Raw genomic sequence first — 15,592 nt, forward strand, 5'->3', positions numbered from 1 at the left:
GAACATCAGTATAAGAAGTCAATGGGATATCCTGTTTGAGATGTCTAATAGGCAACTGGAGATTATAGACTAGAGGATGGAAAAAGGTTAGAAGTGGACAAATAGATCTGATACTCATCTGCATAGAGATGATAATTGAATTCATGGGAACTGATGAGATCACAAAATAAAATAATATAGAGGAAGAAGAGAAGAGGACACAAGAGCCTTAGAGGACTCCCACTTTTATCAAGTGCAATCTGGATAAAGATGCAGCAATGACTGGAGACCTCAGACAGGTAGGAGGAAAATCTAGAGAGAAGAGAGTCATGGAGAAGAAGATTATCAATAATAATAAAGGCTTTAGAGGGGACAAGAAAAGTAAAGATTAAGAAAAGGCCATTAGGTTTGGCAATTAAGAGATCATTGATAACTTTGGAGAGAGCAGTTTCAGTTGAATGATGAAGTTGCAAGCTAGAATGCAGAGTTAAGAGGAGAATAAGAAGAAAGAAAGTGGAGGCAGCAATTGTAGAAAGCCTTTTCAAGGAGTTTAGCTACAAAGTGAAGAAGAGATAGAGGATGATAACTTATGGAGATGGATAGATCAAATGAGGATTCTTTTGAGGATGGGGAAGACATGGATATGTCTATAGTCAGTAGGAAAGCAGCTAGTAGACAGGGAAAGATTAAAGATGAGCAAAAGAGTGGAGATGATAAGAAGAAATAGTGTGCTGGAGAAAGTAAGCATGAATGAGAGAGGCAGAGTTTGACTCAGTATAAGAATTTCCTCTAACAATTAGATCTGTCCTAAAGCAGAATGGACTTATCCCAAGGAGATAGGATGTTCCCTATTACTGGAGCCTTTCATGGGTCTTTTGGATGGCTACTTGTCAGAGAAAATGTAAGCTCTTTGAGGATCAGAACTGCTTAGTTTCTGTTTTTGTGTGCATATCTATATCTATATCTATCTGTCTATCTATCTATCTGTCTGTCTGCCTATCTATCTATCTATCTATCTATCTATCAGCAGAATGTTTGGCACAAAGTAGGTTCTTTATTCATAGACTGATGTAATTGAAAAGATTCTTGATTAGAAAAACCTCAGAGTAAACTCTTAAGGCCATTTCAGCCTTGATATTCAGTAGACTAGATAACAGTGGAGAGTATCTTGGTACAGTGGAAACAATCAGGCAACCTGTGTTAGGTTCCTGGAGTTCTAATCCCTGATTTTCCACTTATTATGTGATTTTTTTGTGTATTATTTCCTTTCTTTGAATCTCAGTTTCCAGATCTATAAACTAAGGCACTGTGTTAGATTACATTGCTATGTAAATCTCTAAGTCCTCATTCAGCCATGATTCTACCTAATTTTTTCCCCTTTGGAATACTTCTATGAGTATCTCCCAAGACCTGCAGGGAATGGGTCCCGTGACCAAATATCATGGATATCTGCCCATAAGTCCCAAGATGGAATGGGTAGATTCCTTACTTAATAGGCTAGATATTTCATGAATTAATTGGACCACTAAATGGTCTGAATTTGTGAGGGAATTCTAAGAGTGGGATGGGATGGAAGAGAGAGTGTCACTGGTGCCTTATCAATCATCTTCTGTAGCCTTGGCTGAAGTTTGGGGTGTTATAGATAGTTTCTGAATGTTTTCTTGTTGGAAAAACCTAAAAGTGGCAAGAAAGTTTCAGTGGAGGGAAAAGGGAATGGAAGGTGGGTAAAATTGAATCTGTGGAACAGGGAAGCAGAGAGAAAGAAGCAAAGGGAAGACATTGCAAAAGAAGATGAGATTTACCTAGGAAGACCAGAGAGGAGCCTGGGAGGTTATCCAGTGATTTTATGCAGATATTATTGAGCTGCTTCTCCCAATCCATATATCCTTGCTCCCTTTGCCCCTTTTTGCAGCTGTGGGTCATAGGCTATGCATAGAAGGAACTCAGGTGGAAACACAGGTCATTAGGAGGAGAGATGAAAAAAGGTAGGTGTGCAGTGAAAAGATTGCTAATCTGAGAGTCCAGAGGTCTGCCACCGATTTTACTGTATGACCTTGGTGACATTTCTTTCTCTTTTTGGGCCTCAGCTTTCTTTTCTGTAAAATGATAGAATTAGACTAAATAGCCTTTAAGGACCCTTAAAGCTTAAGATTCAACATAGCCATGCAGTGTAAGATGGCCTTGACCATGAACCTGGGAAACAAGGTTCTACTTCTGACTCTGCCACTAATTCACTCTGCAACCAAATGTTTCTTGGATGACAGAGCTAGTGACACAAACGATTTTGAGATACCAATTTGGTTAGGGCTGGGACATCTTAAGGAAGGGTCATAAGTGTCCAGGTCAGTTTGAAGGTAGAGGGGTGGACTGGACAATAGCATTAACTCATGCCTCTATAAGACTTGGCAGTTTATGGGTTTTTACCCCAAGGATATAATAAGGAAAAAGACTTGTACAAAAATATTTATAGCCACGCTCAGGTGGCAAAAATTGGAAAATGAGGTAATGCCTTACGATTGGGGAATGGCTGAACAAATTGTGGTATCTGTTTGTGATGGAATACTATTGTGCTTAAAGGAATAATGGACTGGAGAAATTCCATGTGAACTGGAACAACCTCCAGAAACTGATGCAGAATGAAAAGAGCAGAACCAAGAGAACCTTATACACAGAGACTGATACACTGTGGCACTAATTCTCTAGTAGCAGCAATGCAATAATCCAAGACATTTCTGAGGACTTATGAGAAAGAATGCTATCCACATCCAGAAAAAGGACTGTGGAAGTAGAAACAAAGAAGAAAAACAATTGCTTAATCACATGGGTTGATGGGACATGATTGGGAATGTAGATTCTAAGCGATCACCCTAGTGCAAATATTAATAATATAGAAATAGGTCTTGATCAATGACACATGTAAAACCCAGTGGAACTGCTAGTTGGCTATGGGAGGGGGTGGGAGGAAGAGAGGGAAAGAACATGAATCATGTAATCATGGAAAAATATTCTAAAACAATCAAACAAACAAACAAATAAATAAATAAACAACTTGGCAGTTTACAAAGCACTTTCAGCCCTAGGGGGTAGGTTTCAGAAGACCCATTGGACTATAAGGTTGTCATCTGTGTTAGGGGAGTGTGTGATGAACTCACAGATACCTCAAAGTAACAAAATTCTTACAAATAAGAAAACTGAGACTCAAGAGTTGACTTACCAGTAGTTAGTAGGATACTAAGTTGGGATTTGAACCTGCTTCTCCTTGCTCCAAGTCCAGCATATTTTTTCATTATATTAAAAATCCCTATGTGGTCTTGGAAGTCTTTTCCAACTATGTCTTCTACAGTAGGGGCTTAATAAGTGCTTTTAATGTCACCAATATTTACCTTTTAAATATATGTTATCTCTCTTGATAAAATGTAAACTTCTTGAGGCCAGACATTTTTATCTTTTATTCCTGGTAACTAGCATCTAGCACATTGTCTGGAATATGATCAACATTTAATAAATATTTCTTGGTTGATTAATTTTTTTAAACCCTTGTACTTCGGTGTATTGTCTCATAGGTGGAAGATTGGTAAGGGTGGGCAATGGGGGTCAAGTGACTTGCCCAGGGTCACACAGCTGGGAAGTGGCTGAGGCCGGGTTTGAACCTAGGACCTCCTGTCTCTAGGCCTGACTCTCACTTCACTGAGCTACCCAGCTGCCCCTCATGATTAATTTTTAAATTAAATTTCAACCTAAGAACATCACTGCAGCCCACATTGCACCCAGTTTTGGACTTTTTCAATGTACTGACAAGTTATACTGGATTTTTTCCTCTCTAAAAACATTATTTGTCATATAGGATGGCTCTCTGGAAGAAGGCAGGGAAGGGTTATTTAGGATACCATGATGTTGCAAGAAGCAGAAAAATATCAATAAAAACTTATTCTACACATTGGGAAACAATCACAGAGAGGTTAAGTGACTTGTTCAAGGTCACATAGATAGTAGGTATCTGAGGCAGGATTGGAACCTAGGTTTTTCTGACTTCAAGTTTAGTGCTTTATTGATGATGTTATATTGCTTCTTGAATTTGTCAAAGAAAGGATGGAGAATGTGAAGTCCTATGATGAATGATTGAGGAGCTGACTTGATTTCAAGTCCTTCTGTACTGTGTGACCCAGTGACAAATCACATCCTTCATTCACAGTGGGGCTGCAACTTCCCTAGTTCCAGATGATATTAGGATGGACTTGGTGGGTAGGAGGGAAGGTGTATATACCAAATCAATCTTTAGACCCAGATTTGAATAATTTGGGTTCAAAGAATTACACCATCTTTTAGGAACTCAGTACCTTCCTGCATCCATCCATCTGTGAGCATGGCTCACAGATGGATGGATGCAGGAAGGTGGTAACTTCACATCTTGAAAGACAGTGTCCTATAAAGGGACAAGTACTGGATTTGGAGTCAGAGGCCCTGTATTCAAATGATGGCTCTGCCACTTACTAAATGGTGACCTTTTGCAAATCACTTGACTTTTCCAATTTTCTCAACCTGTAAACTGAGGAGTTTAGATCAGAGGATCTGACCTCTTACACCCTTTCTAGCTCTAGGATTATCAACCCATGATCACTAATCATCTTGGTTGCTCTCTTCTAGAAGTGATGTACTTTGTCCACACCCCTCCTAAAATAAGGTGCTCAGAATACCTCAGATGAAGCCTGACTAAAAGAGGGGACAACAAGAATTATCTCCCTCACTGCGTATGTTAAGAGTTCTAGAGGTCTCCTGACATAGTTGAAAGAATACTAGATTTGGAGTCATGTTTCAAATCCTGGTCCAGCTACTTCTTTGTGATCTTGCATAAATCTTTTCCCCCCTCTGTCTGTCTCAATATCCTCTCTATGAAATGAGGTGGGGAGGGGCTTTGTTGAGAAGACCCCTAAGGTACTTTTCAGCCTAAAATCCTCTGGTCCCCTCTGTGCAGGCCAAGATGGTGTTAATTTTTCTGATATCAGACAGAGAACCACATGTCAGGATTTGGGCTATTGCCTCTGCGGCAGGAATGGTCAGATCATGGGGCGGCCACCAAGCAGTGACATCCAGCAGGAAAATCAGAGGAAAGAGAAGAAGAAAATTGCTTTCTCAGTGCCCAAATGAAAGCGCCTGGAGGCTGTTATATAATCAATAAAATATCAGAACAGCAACAGCAGCAGCAGCAGCAGCCTAGTGGCAGTGGTGGGACTTAGGGGCTCTGGATCTGGGGCCAGGGACTGCTCAGACTCTAAGCTCCTTCCCCCAGAATGCTCTGGGATGATTATTCTGTTAGATGGGGTTCCTTTCAGGACAGTTTGGCAGTGGAAGGCAGCCAGTTCTCTGGCTCTGTCTCCCCCAACCCTGTCTCTCACTTTACCTTTTTTCTTCTCTTTCCAACAGCCTCTCTATCCCCAGTTCCAGAGTCTCTAGACATCAACAAGGCCCTTTGAAGGTCAGATTTGTTTATTTCTCTTGGCCTTGGGGGCAGGGGATGGCGAATCACCATATCTGATGGAACTGCCCACTACTGTGTCCTCTGCACATCCTCTCCCCGCTCCCATCCCAGTCACGCACACACATCCTTTCTCTGCAATTCCTCTCTCTGCAATTGGCACCCTGGCTTACAAATGTATACACACAGACACAGATATATTTTCTCTTTCTTTCATAAATAAATGTACATCTTTCCTTTCTTCTTTCTTCTCTCTTCTCTCTTCTCTCTCTCTCTTTCTCTCTCTCTCTCTCTTTCTTCTTCTTCTTCTTCTTCTTCTTCTTCTTCTTCTTCTTCTTCTTCCTTCTTCTTCTTCTTCTTCTTCTTCTTCTTCTTCTTCTTCTTCTTCTTCTTCTTCTTCTTCTTCTTCTTCTCCTTTTTCATTCTTCTTCTCTTTCTCTCCTCTTTCCTTCCCTTTAGTTATTCTGTTTTCCTCTACTTCTTTCCTTCTCTTTCTCTCCTTCCCTGCTCCCTGTTTCCATCCCTCCTTCTGTTTCTCTCTACTTCTCTCCTTCATTCTGGCCTCTCTCTCATATCCATACACACATGCACAGTCTCACAAAAATATTCTGACTCTTAAACACAACTCTCCTCCTTGTCCCTTCAAACTTTGTATCATACGCAGATACATGGTGTGTCTCAAACATACATGTCTTACAGATTCATTTCTCTGTCACATAGTCTATCCTTGTTACAAGCATATGTCTTGTCTCTCTCACACATGCTATCTTTTTTAAACCTTTATTTTTTGTTTTAGAATTAATATTATCTATTGGTTTCAAGGTAGAAGAGTGAGAAGAGAGAGAGAGATAATATGGGTTAAGTGACTTTCCCAGGGTCACATATACTATCTTTTATATACCCTCCACCTCCCAAATACAAATACTATCTTTAAAAAAAACATACCTGCATCTTCGACCAGCTAACACAAACACATTCTTTGTCTCTCTTACAAATACAGATGCTAGGGCAGCTAGGTGTCTCAGTGGTTAGAGAGCCAAGCCCAGAGACAGAGACTTTGTGGGTTCAAATCTGACTCAGACACTCCCTAGCTGGGTGACCCTGGGAAAGTCATTTAACCCCAATTACCAAGCTCTTCTCCCTTAGAACTGATACTTAGTACTGATTCTAAGACAGAAGGTGAGGGTTTAAAACAAAAACAAACAAATCTAAAATGAAACAAAACAGAAACCCCAAATACATAAATACTTTTTATCCTTGTCTCCCAAACATTACATCCTTTCCATTCCACACAGCCTCTCTAGGTATCTCTCACATATTCTCTGTGTGTCACACAAGCACTACCTGTCTCACCTTCACAAATACTGTTTCTCTTATGGTTCCACATAGTCTCTGTTGCATCCAGGATCTCTTCATTTCATGGATAATCTTTTTCTCCCTCTCTCCCAAGTGTGCCCTTGAGTATGGGCTCACACACACTCACATACACTCCGCAGTGTTAAAGAAGAGAGACAATCAAGGTAGTCTTGACTGTGGCCACCAGAAAGACATGTAGAATAAATGCTAATGTCAGGAAACTACAAGCCCAGTGTCTATCATTAGGGAGTGGGAGGGATACAGAGCAGGGGAAATGGGAAAGACTTCTTCCAGTTAGTGGGGTTTTGAACTGACTTGAAGGAAGTCAGGCAAGCCAAGAGGCATGTTGATGAGGCTGTAACAAGTCTTGGAATCAGAGGCTGGAGGGTTGGGCAGGGGAAGGCAAGTTTAGCTGGATGCTGAAGTATGTAAAGGTGAGTAAAATGTAAGAGGGTTGAAAAGGTAGCAGGGAGCCAAGTTTTGAAGAACTTTCAGTCAAAACAGAGGGTTTTAAATTTGATCTGGAGGTAATAGGGAGCCACTGCAATGGAATAGGTGGGTAGTGAGGGGATATGGTCAGACCAAAATTTTAGGGAAATCAATCTGGCAGCTGAGTAGAGGATGGACTGGAGTGGGGGAGAGACTTGAGGCAGAGGAAACAAACAGAAAAACTATTTCAATGGTGGATCTTTGGGGTCATTAAGGTCTACACTGGGGTGGTGGCTATGTCAAATGAAAGAGGGCATATACAAGGAATAAAATTCTAAAGGTAGAAACAAGATGAGAACAAATTGGATATATGGGATCAATGTAAATAAGAAGTTGAGGATGACCCTGAGGTTGGGAGCCTGCGTAACTGGGAGGGTGCCCTTGGCAGAGGTAAGGGAGTTAGGAGGATGGGAAGGTTTAAGGAGAAAGATAATGAGTTCTGAGGCAATGAATTTAAAGTACAGTAAGAGACATGCATTTTTGGACTTAGACAATGTGAGGCTATCTTTTGCTCTCTGTATTAAGGACTTTATTTTTTTTTTATTTTAAATTGGCTCAATGTAGGTAGTGGGAAGAACAGATTAATATAATAAAAGATATAAAAATATGTTACAGATGACTCTTTGGGAGGGGCCGACATATGGGGGAAATTAGGTGTTACAAAAACAAAACATCATTAACATTTATTTAAAAAGAAATAAACTTCCTTTGAGCTGTCTGAAACACAACTGGTGAGTGGAAATGCACATTGGCTATGGGGGAGTGAAGGGGGTGAAGGGGAAAGTAAAAACATGAATCATGTAACCATGGAACATTTTTCTAAAAAACAATTAAATAAATAAATAAAATTAAAATAAAACACAACTGGTGAAATGGGGAAGGAGATCAGAAGAGAGACTGGAGCTGGATATAGAGATCTGGGAATCATTTGCACAGGTTAGCACAGTATAGGTTGCTCCAAGTATTGGTTCCAAGGCAAAAGAGTGGTAAGGACTAGGCTTTTGGGGTTAAGTGACTTACCCGGGATCACACAGCTAGGAAGTGTCTGAGGCCAGATTTAGACCCAGATCCTCCCAATTCCAAGCCTGATTGAGCCACCTAGCTGCCCCTACAGAAGCAATTCTTGATCTAATGTGAATTGTACTAAATGTTGCCTAAAGACCCTTCTAGGTCTGAAACTATCTTTGTGCTCAAACCTTCGCTGGTGATCACATGCATATGGGTGGTAACATATTCTACTTAATATTCTTAGATCTCCCTCCTTAGCAACAACCTTCAGTCTTGGACCTCATGAGCACTTTTTTCTCTTTTCATCTCTCTGATAGACATATTGTGTGATAACATGCATTAGAGTTATCTGGGTTTGTATCTTGGCTATTTACCAGATTGTGAACTAAATGAGGGTCAGGACTGGGTAACTAACTCCTTTTCCCAGTGCTGGGCTGAGCACAGGGCTCTGTCCAATGAATAGAGCGCAACCTCACTCAATTCAGAGGATTGGATGGCTGTAAGAATGAAATGTAGACTTATTACTTTGAAGTGCACCCAGAAACTTACTAGACTGTGTTTCCCACTGTTCCTTAGAACAAGTAGTTGCTTAAAAGATGACTAGCATAAAAGCACCTTTTGTGGAGGAAATAAAGGCTCCTAAAATCATTTGCATTTGTCTATTTAAATATCAGCACTTTCATGTTTACACTATGACTTTATGCAACAAACCACAGCGAGCTATTTGAAGGAAAGATACAGGAGCATCTGGAGTTAGAAGAACATTGGACTCAAAGGTCAGAAGGCATGGGTTTGGATCCCAGTTCTGTCATTGGCTTTCTATGTGACTCGGAGTAAGTCACAGCTTCTCTGCCAATGTCTTGTATCTTCTCAGAATGTAAGCTCCTTGAGAGTATGAAATGTTTTGAGTCTTCCTGGAACAGAGTAAGCACTTTGTTTTAGATTGTTGATTTATTGATATGACTGTCTTTCAAATACTTGGAGACATCTAGCATGGCTGCCCTATGTGTCCTTTTCTCTAGACTAGATATCTCTATTTTACTTAGTTATGTAGTAGTATTAACGCTGGCTTTGGGAGTTTGAGGAGGACCTATGTCTGAATCCTGACTCTGCAAAGTCCTGGATGAAGTGGGGCAAGCTATTATACCTCAGTTTCCTCATTTGTAAAATTAAGGGATTGGACTAGCCAACCAACAAGCAATTTTTATTATCAACTATGTGGCACTGTATTACATGCTGGGGATACTCAGGAAAAAAACACAGAAGCTGTTCTGATCTCAAGGAACTCACAGTCTAACAAAGAAGAAACACTAAAACTACTATGTACAAATAAGATGCCGACATGATAAAGTAGGAGTCATCTCAGAGGAAAGTCATTAAGCTTAAGGAGAACTGGAAAAGCTTCTTACTGCAGAAGGTAGGACGTTAGCTGAGACTTGGAGGAAGTCAGGGAACTAAGGAGGAGGAGATGTGGAAGGAGAGAATTCCAGCCATGGGTGACAGTCTCTGAATGGTTTGGAGGCACTTCACCATCTTGCTTCAGTTAATTAATCAATAAGCATTAATCAAACAGAACCATGCACTTAATAGGCATTGTCCTAAGTGAAAGGCATACAAAAGAAGACAAAAACCAACCGGTGCTCTTAAGAAGCCCACAGTCTATTGAGGGAGACTTTTGTTTGCTGTTGTTCAGTTATTTCAGTCCTGTTGGCTCTTTGTGACCCTATTTAGGGTTTTCTTGGCAAAAAGCCATCTAGCTGCCTTCTTTTTATTTTTTCATTTAATTTTTTAAAAATCAAGGTCCTTCTTAAAGAATGATGCCCAGAGCTGAAATCAGTGTGATCTGGCTCCATCAGAGGACAGTCAGATCCCTGCCTCCTAGTCCCAGACACTCTGATGCTCTGAATGCAGCCTGAGATTGCACTAACTGGTAAGAGGCAGACTGCTATATTGTATTATTGACTCATCTTGATCTTAAAGCCCACGAAAGCCCCCAGGTCTTTGTTGGACAAACTACTGCCTAGCCATGCCTTCCTCATGCTGTCCCTTTGAAGTGTGTTATTTGACCCAAGGGTGGTCTGCTGTACTTTGAATCAACATGGCAGAGGAGCTAGAGAGCATAGCTCAGAACCAGGAAGACCTAGGTTTGTTCCTACTGTATACACTGGCTCTGGGACCCCACTTGGGGCAAGTACCTTAAGGGAATGAAGAGGTGAACTTTCCCAGCCTCAGTTTCTTCATCTAGAAAATAGGTCTGATAATACTTGTAGGTACCCCTTATCTGAGGAACATGTAAGATAATGTATAAACTTTAAAACACACTCTACGTAAATGCAAGCTATTATTATTATTATTAAGAATTTTTTTATTTTAGTCTTTGTGATCCCACTTGGGGTTTTCTTGGCAAAGATACTGGAATGGTTTGTCATTTCCTTTTCCAGCTCATTTACAGATGAGGAAACTGAGGCAAATAGAGGTAAGGGCCTTGCCCAGAGTCACATAGCTTTATATGTCTGAAGCCAGATTTGAACTTAGGACCTTCTGACTGTATGGCCCCGCACTGTATTCAGTGTACCTCCTATCTGCCCTATTAAGAATTTATATAAAACTTACATTAATCTTTTTAAATTTCTTCTTGTTTGTGATATAGTGAATAGAAGGATGGACTTAATCAGGAAGACTTGAGTTCAATCAGTTCTCTGACTTTTACTAACTGTGTGATCTTGGACAAGTCTCTTAACCTCTATGCCTCAGCTTCTTCATCTGTAAAATGAAATAATTGGAGTAGATCTAGTTTTTTGAGACTGAACCTATAATTCTTCTTGACAGTCGGAAAATGACACATTGCCCATTGCTGAGTTCATTCTTGGCACTTTTTCCATTTGGTATCCTTTGGCATAGCCTTCAAGAGCCCAGGGGCACCTCCAAATCCCCATAAGGCATCAGATGAGGAGGTGGTATGAGATGGAGATGTATATATGCCTTTAATCTATGCTTACACGGATTTATATAAAATGTGCATGTTTATATGTGTCCTCTTTACTGCATAGAGTCTCTGCTTTACACTGGGTGTCAACTATCCTATTAAAAAAAGAAAATGGAATAAACACAGTGAACAGTACTCTTCACTCTGCACTTCCCCGATTAGAAAATTAAATTAAGCTTTGTGTCTCACTGCTGTTTGATGGAGAATAAAATGAATTGCTCTTCAGTTTTCCAGTAAGGAGTACCGGTGAGCAGTGCAAGGTTAGCTCTGCCCTGCAGTATTTCTTCCCCTAAATAGCTGTGGGGGCAGAGCCTTCTCCTCCTCAGCTGTGGGAAGTCCCTCTTCTCTGCCTCCCCCTCCTTTTTTATTAGGTTTATAAAACATCAAAACCATAAAATGGCAGGCCCATAAAGGTCAGTTAATCAAATCTGTGTCCTAAGGGGGAGGTAATGGACACTGAGCACTGCCAAGGCCCACTGAGGCAGGGCAGAGTGAGTGAAGAGGTAGAGAGGTATGGACTAGGAATGACTTCTATTGGAAAGATGTTGGTCAATCATTTTTCAGTCATATCCAATTCTTCATGAACAATTTGGGGTTTTCCTAGCCAAAATATTGGAAATGGTTTGCCATTTCCTTCTCTAACTCATTTTATAGATGAGGAAACTGAGGCAAATAGAGTTAAGTGACTTGCCTAGGGTCACACAACTTTAAGTATCTGAGGTCAGATTTGAACTTAGGAAGACAAGTAAGAATTCCTGATTCTAAGCTTAGTGCTCTATCCATTATAGCACCTAGTTCCCCTGCTGGAATAAGAACTTCCTAAAAGGTGATAATATCATGAGATAGTGGAGGGAAGAAGAGTCCCTGCTCTGCTCCAACTACTGACCTCCCAGATTTCCTTTAAATCCCATCTAAAATCTTGCCTTCTACAGGAAGCCTACCCCAACCTCTCAATTCCAGTGTCTTCCCTCTGTTTATCCTGAATATGGCTCACTTAGTTTGCATGTTGTCTAACCCATTAGATTGTGATCTCCTTGAAGACCAGGACTGTCATTTGTCTCTTTTGTGTACCCAGTATTTAGCATAATTCGTACTTCCCCAGGCTTTCAACCTAGGTGTTATCCTCAGTGTCACTCCTCACTATCTCTCACCTGGCCATTCTGTGGCCAAAGCCCATCGGTGTCAGCTTTGCAATATTTCTCAAATACACCCCCCACCCTCTTCTATGACACTGCCATCCTAGTGCAGTCATCACCTAGTGCAGATCATCATCATCATCTCACACCTGGACTATTGGTAGGTCTGCCTACCTCGAGCCTTTCCCTACTCCAACCTATCCTCCATTCAACACCCAAAGTGATTTTCCTAATCTGTAGGTGTGACCAGATCATCCCCCTATTCAATAAACTCCAGTGGCCCCCTGCCATCTTGAAGATTAAATACAAAATCTTCTGTTTGGCATTGAAAGTCCTGACTGTTCCATAAACAAGACACTCCATCTCCCAATTCAAGCATTTCTACTGGCTGCCTCTCATTCCAGGGATGCTCTCCCTTTTTATTTCCAACTTATGGTTTCCCTGGATTTCTTCAAGTCCCAGCTAAAATCCCATCTTAACAGAGAAAGCTTTTTTCAATTCCTCTTAATTCTAGTCTTCTCTATGCTGATTATTTCCATACTCCCAAGTATAGACCTCATTTGTACTTAGTTGTTTTTAAACTGCCTCTCCCATTAGGTTGTGATTACCTCAAAAGCACACATTGTGTTCTATATTTCTTTGCATTTTTGGCACTGAGTGTAGCACCTAGCACATAGTAGGTGTTTAATAGATATTTTTGACCAACTGAACCAAGCTCACCAATCAGCTACAAGTATGAGAGACAGAGGACAGAGTTGAGGTAACTCCTTAACAAACCTGCAAAAGACTTAAAGAGACCCCCCTGTCCCTCACTAGCTACTCTCCTCACCAATAGCACCTATTGGTCCACATATTCAGTATGCTATATAGGCAGTAAATTTTATTATAATTGAAACTTGGGAGAAAAACATAAATTATTTTTGGACCAATATAGTCATTTCTGCAGGAAGATTTAGCCCCGAATTCAGGATTTTTCCAATGCTGGTGATCTAATTACTATTGCCATCTGCTCCATCTCACCTCTTATCCCCCAAATGCTGTAGTCCCCCCAGAATGATGAAGAAAACCTTTGAATAGTATGACAACTTCGCTTGGGACCTCAAAAAAATCTGTCCCCACAGTATCTAGGGTTCCTTCCATAACTAGTCCTTGGTGTCAGTTCATATATCTCCTTCTGGGTCAGAGTCTTACATATGAAGATCATATATGTATCTGTTCTGAACATGGATTCTCAAGAAAGTAGAAAACCTAGAGTGGGACTGGCCCTGCTCCTCTTTATTTACTCTGTCAGTGGCAGGAATGACCTGAGGACCTGGTCTGAGTTTGCAATGGATAGTGACCCACTGATGAGAATTGTCCTTATATAACCAAGGATAACAAGTGCACTTAAATTGCTTTCAGTTGAGCATGTGTGCAGGGGGAGTGTGGCTAGGACACCGATAGCATTAACACAAAGTAAAAGAAAAGGAAACTTTCCATAGGAGACATCTAGATGAACTCAAGCAATCTTATGTGAAGAAAAAAAGAATAGAACAAATATAGATTTGTTTCTAGTAAGAGGGGATTTTGATAGTAATTCAGAATGAGGTCATGGCCACCAGAGATTACAGAAAGATTATCCTTAAGGCATCCAGACCTATTGATCAATGCAAATTAAGCAATGAAATGGTTGAAACATTCAACAGGGCACTATAGGTTGCAAAAAGAAAATTGTTGCCCACAATCTCCTGGATATAACATTGACCCATCAGGAGTTAGAGATCAGTATTTTTAATAGATGTTGTCACACTGGATGTTCATGACCTCCAATCTCCCTGGGATGCCAAGCTCTCAAACTATAGACACCTGGATGAAGAAATCAAAACCATGTGGGGATAGGATGAAGTAGACATCATCTCTATTGTCCTGTCTGCCCCTGAAGGTGCTTGGATGATGCTTTTGAGAGTTGACAGAAGATGAGCTTACATCCTAGTAATCTTATTCAATGACAAAAAGCAATCATTTTAGGGACTCGCTCAATAGTCTGCTGAACATTAAATACAAAAGAACAATAGTAGGAGAGTGACCTGTTCCAGAAATGTTTCTACCTGAATTTTTCATCCAACATAAAATGAGGATGAGAATAGTAATAAAGATGTCAGTCATGGACTCCATTCCCTCCCCCCATGCAAGAACTTTGGGCTCACACTGACTGTATTCTAGCTCAATTTCTCCCTTTGTTCTTGTTGTTCAGTTGTTTTAGTCAAAAACTCCATTTGCAGTTTTTTCTTTTGGCAAAGATACTGGAGTGGTTTTGCCATTTCTTTCTCCATCTCATTTTAGAATTGAGGAAACTAGGGCTAATACAGTATAATGACATGTGCATGGTTACATAGCTAGTAAGTGTCTGAGGCCAGATTTGAACTCAATAAGAGTCTTCCTGACTATAGGCTTAGCATTCTATCCAATGCATCACCTAACTGGCCCATTATGCTCCTACCCTAGTGTAAAATTTCAAGGAAATTCTAAAATGAAGCTTAGGTATAGCTTGTGTGGTAACATGTCCTGCAAAAGTCCTCTGTGTACAATGTTGGCATCAGGTTATGTAGCAGTTTTCATTTCCTCAGGCACACAAGATTCATAAGACACAAAGGACTCGCAAACACATGAACAAGTACAAGAAACATAAAACAGCTTAAAATAGCCCGTTGCTCTCATTACATTCTTCCCTAGAAGTTAGACACCCTTTGTGGGAAGGCTGAGCAAATATTTCCCCCTTTGTCTTGGACTTGCGCCATAGGAGCAACTTGAAGAAATACCATGGAGGACTGGCAAGATCCAGATTGCCTGGACCCTTCTGGCATGGATTTTGTTCTTCTGTTGTGGTTGGTCTTTTTCTCTTCCAAGAAACTGTTGAGGATTTCCTTCTTCCTTGAAGAAGAAAATTTCAAAGAAATTAGTCTACTTACTTTAATCTGGTTCCTTAGATGTAGAAATCCCTTGGCTCTCAGGCAGCTGAGACCCAACTGAGGAACTCTGAAAATCAAGATTCTCCACAAGTTATCTTTCGAAGCTAGAAACATCTATTCTCAGTGTCCCTACCCTTTGACCTATATTAATTAAAAGGAACAAGGAATTTAAAGAAGCAAGGGTGAGGAGGGGTGGCGTTCTAGGACAGAAGGTACA

Source organism: Gracilinanus agilis, chromosome 3 (genome assembly GCF_016433145.1).
Source record: "Gracilinanus agilis isolate LMUSP501 chromosome 3, AgileGrace, whole genome shotgun sequence".
Taxonomy (NCBI): Eukaryota; Metazoa; Chordata; class Mammalia; order Didelphimorphia; family Didelphidae; genus Gracilinanus; species Gracilinanus agilis.